Source organism: Caloenas nicobarica, chromosome 7 (assembly GCF_036013445.1).
Source record: "Caloenas nicobarica isolate bCalNic1 chromosome 7, bCalNic1.hap1, whole genome shotgun sequence".
Classification (NCBI taxonomy): Eukaryota; Metazoa; Chordata; class Aves; order Columbiformes; family Columbidae; genus Caloenas; species Caloenas nicobarica.
In genome coordinates, this window is record NC_088251.1 from 26,109,002 (window position 1) to 26,127,179 (window position 18,178).

Sequence of the window (18,178 nt, forward strand, 5' to 3'; positions counted from 1 at the left end):
GTGGTTAAATCTAATCAGAGACACACGCTCGAGCCTTTGGCCATGATCACCAAACTCTGATCTTCCCTGTTGCCAGAACAAATATGCCATGTCCTACATAAGAGTTTATACATCTCTCCACAGCCCACTCCCATCACTTGGAATATTTTATAGTCCTGCAAGATTCAAATGCAAACCAATAAACACCTCTTTCGACTTCTCACTGTGTTATTAATTGAATGAGTTTAACACTTTTACATCTGAAAGGAAAATCATCTCACAGTTACAGTTCTGGCTCACAGGGGTCTAAGTTCAGTTTTCATCTCTTCCACAGACCCTCTATAAATAATCAGCCCAAGATCATTAAATTCACATTAAAGTCATCAAAAGATAGTAATGCAATCATTAATGATCTTGGTCAAATTTATAAACCTCTCTCAGCTCAGTAATAGAAAGCTGAAAGTAATACCATACTGTTTGGTTCAAGGAGTTTAAAGAACCTTAGTTGTAACTCCGGTGCTTCTTTCTTCAGAAGATGTTCATATTGCAGTAAAATCATATTCCAGTTTGAAAGATTTTCATTTTTTACATAAATATTGTGCTTAATATTATTCCACAGAGAAACTGAAAGTTTCAGGCGGAACGCAAACATGGATTCCCTCCAGCCCTTCTCAGGGAAAAAAACTCTGTTTTCCATCCTGCTGTACTGACTCTTAATGTTAGAGCCCTCTGCTCCAGCCATTTGTGAGGAGTGAGTATGCCCTTTGTTGCAACGGAAGCAGAGGAGGAAAGAGAGAAGGGGTAACTTCTTTGAGAATAAGCAGGAAAGCCAGAGAAATCAAGATCATAAACCTCCCAGCTCTGCAGTCTCCTGTTTGTATCGCACATGTTCCACTCAGCGCATTCCCTCCCACCTCACAGCCTCATCTCACACCTGATCCAGAGCAAAGCTGGTCTCCATCACCCTTTCGCATGTCCGTGCACCTTTTTTCTCCTGGCAAGCACCTCCCTCATTGCTCCTCTATTGTAGCACTGTCACGAGCACGATTACAGAGAAACCCCTGGCAGGAAGGGTGGTGGTGCACAGGGAGCTGCAGAGGTGTCACACCAGCATCCCTTCCACAGGCACACCATCACTGGACCAGGCACCCACGGCTCTCTTATCAGCACCATACCCAGCTCTCCATAAGCCAAGAAAGCTTCATACTGTCAGACACCATTGAAGGATTACTGAATAAATTAACACAAAGAAAATATATGCATGAACAATTATATTTCTTCTGCTCCCAACTGTTTTGGAGTTGTCCCATTGCTTAACATGGAATATGTACCCACACGTCTAGATATACGTAACATCCTCACACTGGGTTTTACATTTCTTTCAGGTTATTTTCTCATATCCCATATACACCTGACATACAAAGCAATAAATATAGCAAGAAACTTTTCATATTTCTCAAATGATACCAAGGCTTTCTAAGGAAGCAGGTACACAATCACATCCACACACAAATCTCATACTTGTGAAAATGCACTTTATAATCATAACCAAATCTGAAGGTGAGAGCTTTTAAAAAAAAAAAAAAAAAAGAACCAGAACTGGAAGTCTACCTGCAGTAAAAACTTCACCTGTGTTCGCTCTCACTGCCATAAAAAGGTAGAAGGAAGTCAGAAGTCTTGTTCCAGTAACTGCTAGTGACATGTTGTCATGAGGTTACAAGACAGACCCTGAAGGAAGAAATACCCACTTTATTGTTTAAGCATGCACAGACTGAGACCAAATTATGGTCAGTACTTCATAAGGCACAAAAACCCATTAGATTTTCCTGTCCCTAACTCCTTAGATGGCCTAATGTATTTGAGTCAGACCAGAATCTTCTCTTGCTGTGGGAGTATTTTAAATGCCAAACTCTACACATATTTCTAAATAAAACCAATTTTTCATTCTCTGTGGGCCCCAGTTTAATGGACTTCTGACAGTGTTTCTGACAGGCACAAACTGTGAGAAATGACTCACTGTACTGCATCAGGAACCAATAAATGTTACCCCGGTAGCAAAGCAAACACACCAAGATAATGGGTGAGGAACAGGAAGAACCCAGGACTTCTTGTGGCAAAGTGGTCCTAAAAACTGACTAACGCTATTCTGTGTGGTCAGACAGCCCTGTTATTTCGCATGCCACGATACGTTTAACGCCATACTACAGTTTTATACAGTCTTGCTATGAGGGAAACACAGCTGTGATGTCCTCATCTCCAAAGGAAATAAGAAATGACAACAGGAGGAAAACAGAAGGAGAGCAGACACCAAACACCTAGCAATTTTAGCATTTCCACAGTGATTTCCAAACAGATGTCAAAGTGCTTCCCAACAAAACTATGGGTTTTTTTTCTCCAGATATGTAAAGAGAGAGTACTTTCACCCCCTCTGAAAAAATGCTAGCTTGCAAAACAAAAATCTCAAAGCATTTGCCTGCATGATTTATCATGAGTTATTGTCATTCACAGTGGGTGACAGCAGAGAAGGCTTAGAGAATTCCTGGGAAAAAGAAGTAACTCTCCCAGTGCTTCACCACAGGTATGGCCCCTCCTGCTTACGGTCTGCCAAAGAGTGTTTTAAAGTGTTTGCAAAAAAAGGTGCTATGGGTAACTGGGGAGAAGAGAATGTTTGCCACAGCGGTTAAGTAATTAAATTTCCTGCTAAGCTATTTTAGTAGTTTAGAGGCTTTTAAAGACCATTGCAAAATCTCTTTACAATTCAGTAACCTTGCTGCTTTGGAAGCTACATATCACTCTCCTAATTTTGTTTTGACAGGGCTAGAAAAAGAACAAATAGTCCCTAGAATATCCAGGTATATTTAGATAGCCTACCTTCACTTTGGCAGTGTGATCACTGATGGACGTGGTGCCATTAAGCACGATACATACCTGTGTGAAGGATGCCATTTAGCAGCAGACAGTCAGTCCAGGTTATTTATGTAAAAACTAGTATTGTTCATTGTTTTGCCTGTAAAAATTGTACATATAAGTCAGAGTTAGGGTATGAATAAATCAAGATTTTTACAGTTTACTCAGTGTGGCTGACAAGAATAACAAGAGTTGTCAAGGCAGAGCAAGAAAACGCTTGTGTTCTCCCCAGAAATCCAGCTGACGTGCATGCCATGGACACCACTGTGTAGATACCCTGCTTACAAGGCAGTGATATGACTTGTTGAACCAGGGGATGTATGAAAATCAAACATGCTCCTTTCACTGCCGTGTATAACCAAACTCAGCTGCTCAGTACAGAACGGCATGAATGCAAAACCCACAGGTGAACCAAAGCCCTTGCTAGAGATCGACTCTAGACCACACCAGAACTTCAGCCCCTGGGGCTGGCACAGTCCCTGGATTTTACTCAGGTAAACGTGCAGCACTGTGGTTGCAGGCGGATCTCATGACTTCTCTTGGGAATGCAGGCATGTGCCTTAACCATTCTTAGAAGGGAACCCCATAGCTCAGCAACTCTCAAACTGGACTAAGTGCTGTGGTACTTACCTTGTTAGGATCTCGGAAATCCAACTGGCTGGGGCATACCTCAGTCTTTGCCTTCGATTGCTGTTACAAGAGCAAATCTGAGTACTCAGGCAGCCTTACACCAAAACAGTGCTTGTCTCTCCCCTAGAAAGCAAGTTATATTTCAACAATTTTTCTGTCTATAACAACAGGCCTAAATACTCAGCCTTTTTTTTACCTTATCTCAAAAATGCATGCAGCTATCACTCCGTTCCCACACACACTTCCCAGCAACCATCTAGTCTTTGCTTGGAGAGATTTCTACAGTCAATAGTCCTGTATGTATGCTGGTTCTCAAAACAAGTAGTTTAACCTGGCTAGAGCCCAGAGTTTGGCTCTTCATGCCTACTAGCTTTACCTATGAGCACTGTGCTCTGTCTCCTCCCACACCTTCAAGTACTTTATCTCAAAGTACCGTGCTTATTTGAATTAATCTTTTTACAACAATCTGTCAACAAAATAAATCAATAGAACTATGTAGCAAGAATCTCAACAATAGATGTTAATTAGAAGAACGAATAAAACACCTGGCAACAGACTTCCATAGGGTGCTGGGCCATCTTATCTAGACTGTGCTTTTGCTAAGAAAGGTTGGACCAGATGATCCTTGAGGTCCCTTCCAATCTGGTATTCTATGATCTATTATCTGGTAAGTGAGATTACATGATCCAAAGTTATTGCAGAGAAGGCTGAAATACAAATTAAATGACAGAAAAATCTCTACTCATACTGTGACTTTAAGATGATTATATGGTGCCTTGAAACAGAGATGCTCATATCCTGTAAATGAAACTGTCCTTGGTACAAAAATGTCTGGAAAAAACAAATGCAATGCAGCACTATTTTATACCATGGCTTTTTGACAATGTGCACGTCAGGCAGTTCCAAGGGCAGAAATTCATGAAGTCAAATTAAAGTAGTTCAGCACAATAAGAAAAACTTGAGGAAATTCATACAGCAGAAGAATCTCTGATATAGGATTCCACACAGACAAAGAATGGGTGGGGGACCATCACACCAAGAGAAAAAAGATGACTTTTCTAGTCAGCGAGAACAGCCACTGAGGAAGATGTGGCATCAAAAACTGTAAAATCATACCTAGTAACAGAGGAAAGCATGGAAAGAAAGTTGGGTAGTGAAGCAGAGAGAAAGCTTTGTTCAACAGACTGGTAAAGGTGCAAAGCACATTTTATAATAAGATTACAAAGAGTTGGTTGACTTCACTTCTCAGACTTAAGGATCTTTTCTCAAAACCATTGAGTCTTAAATTGGTAGAAATCTAGGGGAGTTCCTTCCAAAGATCATCAAAGGTGGAGCTTATGAGGTTAAGGTGAACCACACACATAGCGCTTTGCTAGCCATAGCTTCAGCTCATCAACCACTCACCTCAAGATTTTTGCAGGAGAAAGCAGCAGTATTGGTATATATTTAACTAAGTCAAAGGATAATGCTGAATATTTTAACCTTGGTACAAAGTTATCTTGGGGAAAATTCTGGATACAACTAGGATTTAGCATTGCTCTGTGAACATATCACACCGCTGGCACTGACTGCAACACAGGGCTCTGCAACAACACAAGCAGGAAGTTTTCTCTTGAGAACTCACCCAGCGAAGACAGCATTTTCCAGTGCACTTCAGTTCTGGGAGTTGGTTTTAAGAGTATGCTACAGAGATTTGATTTTCAGAGACCAGGCAAGCCGTGTTGGTTACAGACTAACCAAATGGTGCCTCAGGAATATGTATTTTTTTTTTCCCCGAGGCTGGGATCAGTGCTGATGCCAAAACAACGTCACAGAACCCAGCAATAAACCTCTCTTCTTCGCTGACCAAAGTTCTAAATGCCATCTTGCCTGTCACATGAGGGAAACCCTGCTGCTGTTTAGCTTTTGGACTTGGAGATCCTATCAGCCAGGATATATTAGTTGTTTTCACTGCAGTACACAAATGCGTATGCACATTAATATAATTAAGAGATTGTACAAGTGTCTAGTGGGCAGTTAATTACAACCATCCATTGAACAGGCATTTTGTGTGCACTGAAGTTTTGAACGCTTGGGCTTGAACGCCTCCTTTATAAGGTTTAAATCATCACCCATGAGCTGTACTGCCAGCTGGGACTAATCAGCTCTTGAACTAACATCCTGGGTGCAGTTTGAGCCCCTGACAGAAGCTGGGCTTGGTATGACAGCTTCTTGCAACTACAGAGATTTTTGTGATTGTGTCAGGTTGCAGGAGACAGACAAGTCATGTGCAGTTTAGGATCTCTCATAGGCACATAGTGACCTGATTTCTCTGGTAATGCTTTCAGAGGCTGACCAGATGGCATTGTGAACATAAGGTGCTTATCCTACAGCAAATCTCTGGCCTTAGCCACTCCCTTGTGGAGCATCAGCCTGAAAATGTGGAATAAAGGCCCCCATACCTGAAGATATTCACAGTCGGTGCATCTGAAACACACAAACAAATGTTGGCACAAAAGCTGAATGATGACTTGGACAAATCCATATCCAGATACTGAACTTTTCTAGCACAGACTCCCACCATTGAGACATTGAAAATGGAAGTAATTTTTGGGAATTCCTTCTGTGTCAATATCCCTGCTCTAAGATCAAAAGCCAAAGCATGATGAGACAGTTGTGCATTCAAAACCAATGTAGGTTATCCAAAGGCTGCCATAAGTCTTGTAATATGGAAGGGCTACTGGGAACCACAGACATATTGGTTGGAATCAACATCTTTGCTCATGTCCTTTAATGGAAGACTAGGGAGCACTCTTTGCTCCCCATCAGCAATTGAAAAAAATACTTGATGAGTCCTGCAGAGAAATTAGCTGTGATGAAGACAACTGTTCATATCTAATATGAACTGGCTAATCTGAGGGAAAAAAAAAAAAAAAGTCTGATGTGTAAGGAGGTTTTCCCCTCACCTTTTACCCACAAGAGAAGAAAGTCAGTGCTAAGCTTTGGACAATTCTCTTCTGAACAAACTTCAGTAAAAGGTGCGTATGCATCTGATCTGTGTTCACCATCTGACAATACTTTTCTGAAGCTATTCATGAGTGGGTAGTTGGCAACAACACTGGACAAAAGAGAATCAGGCAACAGATCTCTAGACTTGATCCAATGAATACCGAAGTCACTAGGAGACTCCGCTCAGTTTTGGCAAGAGTTACATATCTTATTGCCGTGGTTTGATTGCGGGGTGACAATAAACCGTGGCAGATGTATTGTTAACCCCATCTCCCCCACTTCCCCCTTCAGCCCCTCCCTCTCCCCACTTCCCACTAAGGACAGGCGATTGGGAGGGAAAGAAGGACAGAGAGAAGAGAGTTGGAAAAATTAAGAATGTTTTACTAATGCTACTAATAAAAATTGAGAAAATAATACAAAATATACAAAACCAATCTTGAAAGTCCTGGCAACTGCTCCAGCAGATGTAGGGCCGGCACCTGAAGTCCTGGACTGGACTCTGCAGCCAACCGGAGCTGGATTCAGTCTGTCACTAGGCCTCAGTTCACAGGGACAACTCGCAAGGTCCTCTCCCAATGTCGGCCATAGGGAGAAGAGCCGAGATCCTCATGATCCCCCACTTTTACATGAAGTATCACGTGAATGGGGTGGAATACTTTAGTTGGTCAGTTTTTTGGTCACCTGTTTCAGTTCACTGCTCTCACGAGATGTGCATCCATCCGTATCAATGACCTCGCATTCCACTGCTATGTCTACCAAAACATGTATCTAGCTTTCAGGAAAACTGCAGTTATTTAGAAGGCTTCAGCTGACAGGGAAATTCACTAAAAGAGGAACTTGTTTTTTAACAAAGCTAGGACACTTATATACCATGTACCTCTTACACATCTATAACAGGAAGTATTTATCCCTCTGCTTTCATATTTCACCTAAATTTATTATTTGAGATTACATTGTCCCTGCAAGATTTTAGTTTTCCTTGGCTAATGCAATCACAAGAAGTTGCTGTTGTAGTCCATTCTTCAGATACACAGAATTTCTCCAGAGCTAAAATCCTGAATTCTTCAACTATATGCAGGCCTTTGCATCAGTTGTGGGCCACACGTCTAAAGGGCTGAAAAGCTCACAGCAAGAACCCCTATTACACCTTTTGGGATAATATTTTGTATAAAGAATACATAATTTTATTTCTTCTGCTACCCAACTACGCTAAGCCTCTGTCGGCAGGCATCATTTCTCCTGTGCTCCTGCAATTCACAGCCATAGTGACAAAATAAGATGGAACGATTTGGTGTTAGATGGTGTATTAAGCTTTAAACAAAGTAAGGGACTGCCTGGCTCACTAAGTCGACAAGGTCAGACCGTGATCCGACATCTGTTCTGGCAGGCATAGACATACTTTAGAAACATCTTTATTGGAACTTGAAGGCTGTGCAATTTTCTTGCTTGACAGTCAAGTGCACACAAAACCACAAGATATAAGAAAAATACATTTGCCAGCTTGGACAAGCTAAATTTACTACTTTATATAAGCAAACAGCTTGCGTACTTTGAAAAGCCACTGAGCAAATATGTTTCTCCTCACATAACACCAAACAAATATACATAGACATTAAAAGAAAACAAATGGAAGAACAGGTGCCTGTAAGTGATGGCATGATGGCAGCTCTAACACATGAGGAAATGGCCTGGTACCTAAGAGTCAAACTCTGTTGAGGAATCACCTTCGAGGGCTGACACATGACATCCTGACACCTCTGGACAAAGCAAAAAAGCGTGTTTGGGCAGCAGTAACAATGCAGGCTGAAATAATTTGAGGATTCCTGCTTTAGTTTGTTCAACCAAGAGAATGACCTCGTACAAGCAACATCTTTAACTTGAATAGTCCTCAACCTTAGATCAAGGCCAGTCTGGGAAACCTGGTGAGTAAAAATGCTGAAGTGTATTAAATGATGTCCTGGGATCCCTCCAGAGACCCACAGTATTTCTGTAATTGTGCTAGTGGTCTTTGGGGCTTATGTGTTTGCTATCAAAGAGAACATCTTGCCCGAAGAAAGATTGAAGAGTGTGAAGCTCACTGGTTGGACGGTGTGGGGCAAAGAGAAAGATCATACAGCATTTTTCAGATATAAAAGAAATGGGCTTAAGCTCACATTAGAGAAGAGAATCTTCATACCTGTTAGCAATGCTTTATAGAGAGCTGGAAATACACATGGCCACATTTTATAGAGTAAAACCCTGCTGCAAACATATTTAATACAAAAAAATGCTTTTTAAATTTACTCGTCATTTGTATTCTACAGATTCCTTCTGTGAGCTATAAGAGACAAAATAGAAATAAAATATGTTGACCCAGTGATCAGCAGCACAACAATTAGACACAGCTGCTTCACCAACCTCCTGACTTGGAAATCTTGCAAGGAGGACTGGCAACTCCTTTATCCTTGACATAAAAATTCTGTGCATGGCCAGCTCTTCAAAAATAGGAAGCTGAGAATCAGATCTATCTAATCTCAAAACCAAAAAGAAAATAAAATAATAACAAGCACACAGAAGACCCAGAAATAGGTCTGATTGCTCAGTACAATAGAAACATTGCCAATGAGAGCATGGCCAGATATAAGTGCCCATAAACTTGACCCTCACACCCTATGTGTGTTAAAGCAGGCCTCTGACTATCCCTATTCAACTCCTCCAAATTCTGAAGGGCACCAAGGCCATTTCTATCCTACTGAAAATTACATTAAGAGAGACAGTAGTACTCCGAGTACTGAGGGAAAATTTACTATTTGCAACCTGCCATTTGCCCAACAGCAGAAAAGCTTTCTACTCCTCCTCACATTCGCCAGAAGGAAAACTGAATTTATGAACAACCAAGTAATTCTGTTTTAAGGACTCACCTCCAGGCAGAGAGGTATCAGCACATGCAGAAGACAGTTAGGAAAGGACAGAAGATAGATGAGTGAAGACCCCAATCACTGCTAATGGTGTCAGCAGAGGGTGCTTCAGTTTCTCTGTTATTCAGCCCTTTGGTATTATTCTTGGCATTTATTTCATGCTCCAGTAAGTTTTGTTTATTGAGGTGATCACACAGCTCTGGTGCCTTAAAAGAACAGCTGCCTTCTGGCTTCAGGAGAAAGAGATTTCATTTTATTAGCCTTAACACCTTTTCAGTATGCTGTTTAGTAACCACTTGATTACATTCTTCTAGGAAGTTAAAGAACAGGCCCCTCTGCTTTTAAAGCCAGATTTAAACCCTCAGAGAAGATACTGAAAAGCTTACCACTGCATTTCAATCTGGTTCTTTACCATTATTTTAACAAATTGCTTATCTAGTTTCTCAGCCCTTTCTAAACGGTGAGCTCTTTCTTACTTGCTAGAAATCTACTTCCAAGTGGATTTCAAGCACTGAGAGCAAAAGCTGCAGGAAAAATCGTCGTGTGCCTAGCTACAAACAAAATCCCTTTGTGCATATAAAATAAATCATTCAAAGAAAAGGTTAAATATGCATATATACTGATAACTAGAAAGAATAACATCAGCCCTTTCCCACCTTATATGCAATCCAAAAATGCAAAACAAGGTGATTCAGCCAGCTCTTCAACCAGCTCTCCTCTTTCTCTTCTTTGAGGAGCTAGACCCCTGTTTGGTGCAGAGAAACACGCAACATGTCCAGCGACAACCAGACAGCTCTTCCTGACTGTTTAGCTGCCAGACTAATGTTAATGAGATAAAGAAGTCTGAGTGAATGAATAAACGGTACTGACTGAAGCCTTTCCCAAACAAAGAATAAAAGTAATATACACTCATGTCCTATCTGTGAAAGGAGGACCCTCAACCAAGCAAAGCACTGTGAGATGTGCTGGCAGGCAGATGCTTTTCACCCTGCTCTCAGTCTGCTCATTTTAACTGTGGAAGGGGTCCAGTAAACATCAGAGTGTCTCGCTGAGGACAAAGCTTGCAGTGTTTTCTTTTCTCCATTGAAATCCTTTTCAAATACATACCTGTAAAACAAAGATGGAAAGGAGAGAAAACAGAGTTGTTTATTTGGGAGTGTGCAGAATGGCACAAAACTTTTATACCTGAAGCTGAGCCATGTTTGTATGGGTAGGCTTAAATTATCAGTGATCTGAAAATTTAAAAAAGGCATGTGATTGCATTTTTTTCCTTCTCCATTAGATTGCTGGAGGTCACCCATTTCCAGCAGCATTTTTTCCCTATACCAAGGGTGCACTGAAAGTATGATTGCTGCTCCTGGAAGTTTCCACAGTCAGATGAAGGTCTTCATAGACACGGGGGCCGTACTGCTGTCCCTCCAGAGCTCAAGTCCCACAATCAACACCATTACAGATTATCTTCCCCTTACTATGATCACATTTGACATATTTTCTGGACAGAAGCCACAAGCTGACATTGGTTTCTGCTGGAAGAACAACTTTCTAGGAAATCAGTGGTTTTGCTTCAAAAGAAGTAGCCAGTATGGTTAAATTATCCCCCTTCCTAAGCTGAGTCTCTGAGTGGCTTTGCAGCTTTCTGCAGGCACATGCCCGGCACAAAGAGCAGCACAGGACAGAACAGTCAGTGTCCTTTGCCTGCAGACTGTATAAAACAAGTAATATTCCCCTAGAAAAGACAGAACCTGGAAGCACAAGTCACCCAGAAATCTCATAACAACAATAACAATGCAAAACAAAGCCAACATTGTAGAATTCCAGGCCAGAACTGCATTCAAAACAAAACACTGTGTTTAGCTTTGGGCAGTTGCTGCATTAGGCCTAAGCTTTTACAGCTGCCTCTTGGTAAGAGTCAAAATGAATTCAGACCAAGCATTTTCACACAAGCAGATGTGTAACAGAGACAAGCAGTCACGTGCAGCAGGCAGGTGCACCCTGTAGAAAGCAAATAAGCAGCAATCCCTGACCTAAAAAAGGTTGGGCTGTAGCTGCGGCCAGGAGATGGTTACAGTCAGCAGGCTGGAGTGCTCAGAGAATCAGGTGGTCTAACAGGGGACAAGGAAAAATCATCACCTATTATTGGGTCTGCAACAGAGGAAGGCATTTCAGATTCCCTTTGTAGGAGACCTTTGTGGTGAATTCACAGCTTTTAATGGAGTGCTTCCTTTGTACTTCTTTCTCCCCCTCAACATAGTTCTTTCCATTGCTCTGCGAGACCAATGTCATTGTATTTTACCCCCAGGAAACAGCAGCCTGCTTTCAAAGGAACATTCTCTTTGGAAGCACTTTCTATCAGAGAGATTTCATGCCTGTTGCATGAAAAAAAAGCCTAAGTGCCTGCTGTTTTGTCAGATAGCAGAAGGTACCTCAGATTGAAAAGTAATAGTTACGCTCATTGCATGACATCTCAGTACTTTGGAAAGGTGATATGTTCAGGCAGGTAGGACACATGATCCATCTCATGCCAAGAGTGACAAGAGCCACCTCTGTGCATTCAGCATTGCATTCCCCAGTCCTGGACGGGCTGGGAACCCACTATTGCTGCTGTGGATCATTTATAGCTCAAATGCTCAGTCGCTACTACAACTGTCAGTTAAATAAGAAAGGTGCCCCAAACTCTTACAAATCCCTGACCCACAGACATAAGTCTGCAATGTGCTCACTGCTCCCGATACCAATGGGACTTTGCCTATAAAACAAAGCCCACGATTCAGCACTAGGAGACTGGAAAGGAAGGAAAGGCACCAGCTGAAGAAAAACTGCAGAGAAACACCCGAATTTCCACCTAAGTTATCCAAATACAAAAGGGAATAAAGCATTTAAGGTATTTTATCAGCTGGCATGAATTTGCTGGCAACTTCAAATTAGTAATTGTATGACAAAAAGACTAAAAAAGGGTAAGTAAATAAATAAATAGGAAACAAACTATTTTAGATAAAATTCTGTATGTTCAGAGTTTAATGGAAGTTATCAGGTAGCCATTTTAATGAATTTAGAAACTTTAAAATTTAAGATGTTGTTACTCTAAAGAACATAGCCTAATCCTTTTATCCTAGATTTGTTAATGGTTTAGCTTTTTTTTACTGGCGTCTTACTGAAACCAGAGATACTATGGATGTCTAGGAAGAAGCAATCTGACCGTTTTCACACTAGTGATGGTGCCAAATCACCATGGTAAGGATATATGAAAGTGGACAAGATTGCTAAGGGATAAAACTGCCATACAGCGAAAGCACTGATAAAATGGCAGAAATTTCAATAACTGCTTTGGAAAACACTGATTCTTTCTGCAGAAAATCTTCCTTTTGCTATCAGAAATAGCTCTAACTAGAACTGGATATCAGATTTAATTCTCCCATTGTGCAACTAAACAAGAAGCTAAGTTATGTCCTAGCCGACTTACTCCCTCCTTGCATTATCTTGTTCCAGAGCCAAGCACATGAAGGTGGTTGCAGCCCTGTGCAAGTACACAGGGTGTTTACACAGGGTGTCTTAAGTAAACAAAACTTACACAGGCAGGGAATACTGAGCTTGTAGCTGGAAGTACTTGCATCTGACTATGAATTCACAGTGAATCACCAGACAGTCAGAAAACAAGGAAAGAAAAAAAAGAAGTGAAGACTGGTTTTCTGAAAAGAGAAACTGAACCACTTGAAACTCCCATCCAGAATGCAGCTACTTTAAAAAGCAAAAAGCGCTTTGCCCTGACTTTGAATGCTACAGCTTTCCTGTATTTCTCCTTAGAATAAATGGTGTCAAGACTATAGGGTGGCCCTCCCCTTCCACTTGCTCTAGGTAGGGAAGGCATTTGGCTACAAGAGGTTTCCAAGTATAATACTTCAATGCAAGTATTCTTTTACCTGTTCAGCCTTTAGCCACCCATATTTAGGACAAATTCAGTCCCAGGTAATCTTTGTTCCCGGCAGGCCTGCAGCTCAAAAATTGAATTTCTAGGAATTTACAGAATCATACTTTGGCCGATATCTCAAAACATGGAGAGGGATACAGCCCCACACAGATAGTGATGGAATACAGTGAGGCAAAGCCACCATAAAACTTTCACTTTTGCAGCTTCTGTTCTTCTCAATGCAGATCTATGCTACGATATCATCCTTCCTGCCCTCAAAACAACAGTAAGACCTTCTAAGAAGCAGGAACCAATATGAACACTTTATGCTTTGATCAGACCAGATCATATTTCTCCTGAATGTTTTATACTGTGAGAATCAATGGATTATCTTCTACTCTTACATCTTCCCAATCAAAACAGTCAGTAAGTTGACTGAGAAAAGAGAACAGTTTCTCAGTGGTACAATGAAGGTAATACTCACCTGCATGGAAAACTCTGCAAAGTTTGCAGATGGGAAAACCTCTAAGTGCTGTGATTTATCAGTAATGCTTACCTAATTAACGTAATGAAACTGTAAATCTCATTACCTTCATGTGCTTTTTGGTTGAGTTTGGGTAGTTTTGAGCAGCACATGCGTTTTTTAGCCTTCTGACCTAAGGGTGAAAAAATAACACATTACCAGTGGAGACAGATAATGAAAATAGCTGTATATATACACTGAATGGGTTAGATTCCACAGACATTTTGATTATCATATTCAGTATTGAAATCCTTGAACAGAGAGATCTATGAAACAAAGGATCATCATGACTGATTTTTACATCCATGCAGAGCTTTGTTCCTAGCATGGAACAGAAATTAATTTGTTCTTTTCCATCATTACAAGTAGATACACCAGATACATTGTGAAGATTTTTTACCCTTTGAAATGTCACATGTTGGCAGGCAATACAAGCATCAAATTCCAGCAGTTTTAACCCAAGAAAAAGACTCTGCACTCCTTTTATAATTGTATCACTTAATGAAAATGTAAAAGATTACCAAGAGGGAAAAAAAAATATTATCTCTCTGTCCATATGCACAGGAGAGTACCATAAATTGCTTTGGACAGACAAAGCCATTTCATTATTCCCTCCCTACTAGACCTAAATAAGTGAGCTGTTGATTGCACTTGACACATTATGTGCTGGATGCATTAAACACATAAGAAAGGTTGACTCTGGCAGAGATGGAGCAGAAAGTACAGTAGTAGGTGATTTCTCAAAGTGTCACATATGCTCAATGTTCCTGGAAATTCTTGTGGCACAGTTCTACAGCCAAGGCTAGTGATGGTGCCTGCTCTAGCATCCAAGAGGTTTGCGGTGTCCGGTCAGGTTTTATGTGGAAGTTCATTCATCCTGCACACCCAGGCACTCCTACGTTCAGTGTCCTTTGCACACCTCCACACCTTCCGACTCGGTGAAGCACCAAACCCATAGGATGCACATTAACAAGAAAGGAACATTATTACAGGATCCTGCACATATTCATTTGGGTTTTGCTGGGTATTGCCGTCTCCTGTCCTTCCTGGACAGGCTTCTGCATGCTCCTGCAGACACATCTAGAAACTCTCTAACTCCCTTCACAATGTTTCTTAGTCTTCCCTCAAGGGGTCAGGGAAGCCTCAATAAGTAGAAGTAGAAAATGCAAAGGGAGCAGAAGGATTTCAGGTACCACAGCTCTGGCAAACAACTCTACCACTCAGAAGAGACTTGGGTAATTGAGAACACTGGGCAGCTGACTTGATCAGTTTGAAAGACAGCTTCCACGTTTCTCCACATGCATATCCACAGATAAAGGGATTCTTACAAGGTTTCTAGAAAATATGAAACATGGCAAATCTCCTGCCATGCTGCCAAATCTGCTCCTGACCTCTGAACTTTTAGCTTGTTTTTTCTTATTTCATATTCGTTCTCTACATCTTGTATAAAATAAACACCATAGAACAATCATAGCGGGTCTCTGAGATTTACAATATCAAACATCAAATCTGAACAGGTAACTCCAAAAGTTACACCTTTCAACTCAAAAATCCTACTAAACTGTCTCCCTGCAAACCCAGAATGACATCTCCAGAGATGAGGCTATAGACAGATGGAAAAACCTCCGTTTTTAAGATTTAAACTGCTCTGTGAATTTTTGCACTTTGGAATACTGCAAAACAGTAACTGGTGCCACAAGGTAATACAGCAATTAAAGTGTGGTTAAAAAACAAACAAACAAAAAACAACAAAAAACCAACCAAACAAAAAAAAGTCAAGACTGATTGAAAGCCAGAAGAGCTACTCTCACCTGTGTCACTATTCTACAAGGAATTTCTCATTTACTCCAGCTCTGGTGACCTGACGGCTTCATATTCCCTTATTCCTTGTGGGTAGAAACTTTTTCCATTAATGCTTTTCTCACTATTCAGACAATATATTATTTTTAGATTGGCAGATGGTTATCTACCGGAAAAATATAACAGGTTTTTTTTTTCAGACGAGCCGGTTTCAGAACACAGATTAAGGTAAAAATTAATCATGCTGTACTACAGGCAACAGGCATTAGCAGAGAGGAAACACTACTGTATAAACCAAAGCATTGATATGTACCCACATTCTGTAGTCTAAATCCCTTCCTAAATTCATTCTCTCATTTCCAGTTGTCAAGATTTGTTTGTTTTCTTTAATTAAAATCAACATAGAGAATAAGCATTTTATATCACGAAAGTAAAGAACAGGAAAAGAGACAGTTGTGCTGCTAGGAAAATATACTGTACCTTCTGCAGTAAAGGTATTGAGGCACAAAAGAAAGATAAACAAAAAGCCACAAAGTGTCAGGAGCTTCATCCTTCCAACTAGTCACAAGATGTCTTCAAGGAGGCTGAAGGACTGTTCTGGTCTCCCTCCAGCACAAACTTACCTTTTTATAAGGTAGATCGAAAGGAACACTGTGTTCAAAATGGGTGGAGATTTGGCCTTTGTATCGCACTTCAAGGGATGAAAAGTAACAGCCCTTCCTATTCCAAGAAGCATTTACTCAAAATCAGACAGCAATTAGCTACATTACCACCTAAAAAGGAGCACCTGGCTTTGAGTATTAGAGCATACAGGCATGCTCTAGTGCCCAGCAGTTGTCCTGTGGTTCACAGCGGCCTCCTTAGGTGTCCTTGTCTGCTCCTTTACATGCCCAGAAAGGTAAGAGCACAGCTAAATGAAGCTGCACGGACAGTGAACTGGAACTGAAAAGGCAAACAAAACCCAGACTGTTTAAATCAAAGCAATTGCAGATGTGTTGTTCAACATAATTAACAAGACAGCTGGTTAAGGAGCAGATTTCTGAGTTTATTATTAACTTCTCAGTATCTATTATATCTGGATAATTAAGTCTGTACAGAGATTCCAGTTAACAATCAAGATTAAGAAGTCCATTAAATTCAACAGAGTATCAAGGTTCAGGGAGTGTGCATGAAAAAAGAAAGAAAAAAAAAAAAGTGCTTCAAGCAGGAATCAAATGCAGACCTGAATCTCTTAAGGCATTACAATTTATTCTGATAAGATTTGGGTGTCAAATACCAGAATATTCTACATACAGGCCACTCAGACTTGGAATTGCAGCAGAAGTTTTCACTCTGCTGCACGTACCTTGCCCTCTCCCTCTCTCCCCCAAATTTCAAAGGTTTTGTATTTCAGGTTTTGGATTTGGCTTGTTTCTTGCACTGGATCAGCAGCCTTCCAAATCGGGTCACCCCTTTATCTACCAATTTTAGCCCCAAAAGCTTATTTCTATGTTCCTACCCAGCAATAGCCACATATTGGATGAAAATGTCTTTTCTCTTCCTGAAGCATTGTTTTCTTTGACAGGGGAGAAGACTATTTTAAACCAGTGACAGTATACGTTTTTTATAAAAAGGAAACTTAAAAAGTGCAAACTCTAGTTAAAACATGTGACCACAGAAATGGTAATTATGTGTAACACAAACAAACCAAGGAAGGTTTGTTGTGGGCTGCTCCCAGCTCCAGTTTCAGTGTGAAATGTTGCAACTCATGCGGGGCAGACACTGATCCCCACCTCAGCTGCAAAATCCCAGTATCGTCACCCAAAATCCCAGGAAGCGTTCACTTCCATCCGGGTGACCCTGTAATTCCCAGGCAGCGTGTTCCAGTGTAACGTCCATCCCTGGAGGGTATCACAAGACAGACTACCTGCCAGGGAAACACTCCTGCCTAGAACTTCTAACAAGCAGAGGGATTTGGCAAACTCCACCAAAACGACATGTTACAGAAAGCACTGGGTTACTTTCTAACTAGTATTTTGGTTAAGTAGCATTTTGAAAGGGCTACAACAAAACAGTTAATGAAAAGAATTTAAAATTTGCCAGCTGTGTTTCACACTGTTCCTAGAAGAGGACGGTCTTTTAACATTTGTTGAATATTTCCAGCATCAGAGCTTTCACATCCTCCTGCTCTTCTGCTTGTCAGGGGCAAGATAGCTAATGCCTGAGAGTCTTTTTTTGCCAAGGCTGACACTAGGAAGGCTCTTGGATGAAGTCACTAACACCACTTGCTACAGATAGTAGTATCTTCAGAATGCTTTTCGAACAGCCCTGCCTCACCAGTGGCACACCTCAACCATTCAGACTGTTGTAAGGTTTTTAGTTCACATCAATGCTAAGCTTCTCAGAAAGTACTTTCACAGTTCCGTCAAAATGGAGAAAGATGAATGGGGCAACAAAGCATCGATGTCATTTTTATGATCTCAGGCTTATTTTGAATAGTTGAAACATATGGATGTGAGCCCTCACTTTGTACTTTTAAAGTCAACGTTTTTGCTGGTTAACACAGAATCA

General features: G+C 40.9%; 1 long non-coding RNA gene across 1 annotated transcript; it reads right to left on the reverse strand.

Moving 5' to 3' along the window:
• Window positions 1-7,900: 7,900 nt before the first annotated feature.
• Window positions 7,901-16,216, reverse strand: LOC135990924 (uncharacterized). Its single transcript, XR_010606466.1, has 3 exons — window positions 16,109-16,216; window positions 13,896-13,961; window positions 7,901-10,508 (listed from the first exon to the last, which is right to left on the reverse strand). It is a non-coding gene; the product is annotated as an uncharacterized LOC135990924 (long non-coding RNA).
• Window positions 16,217-18,178: the final 1,962 nt, after the last annotated feature.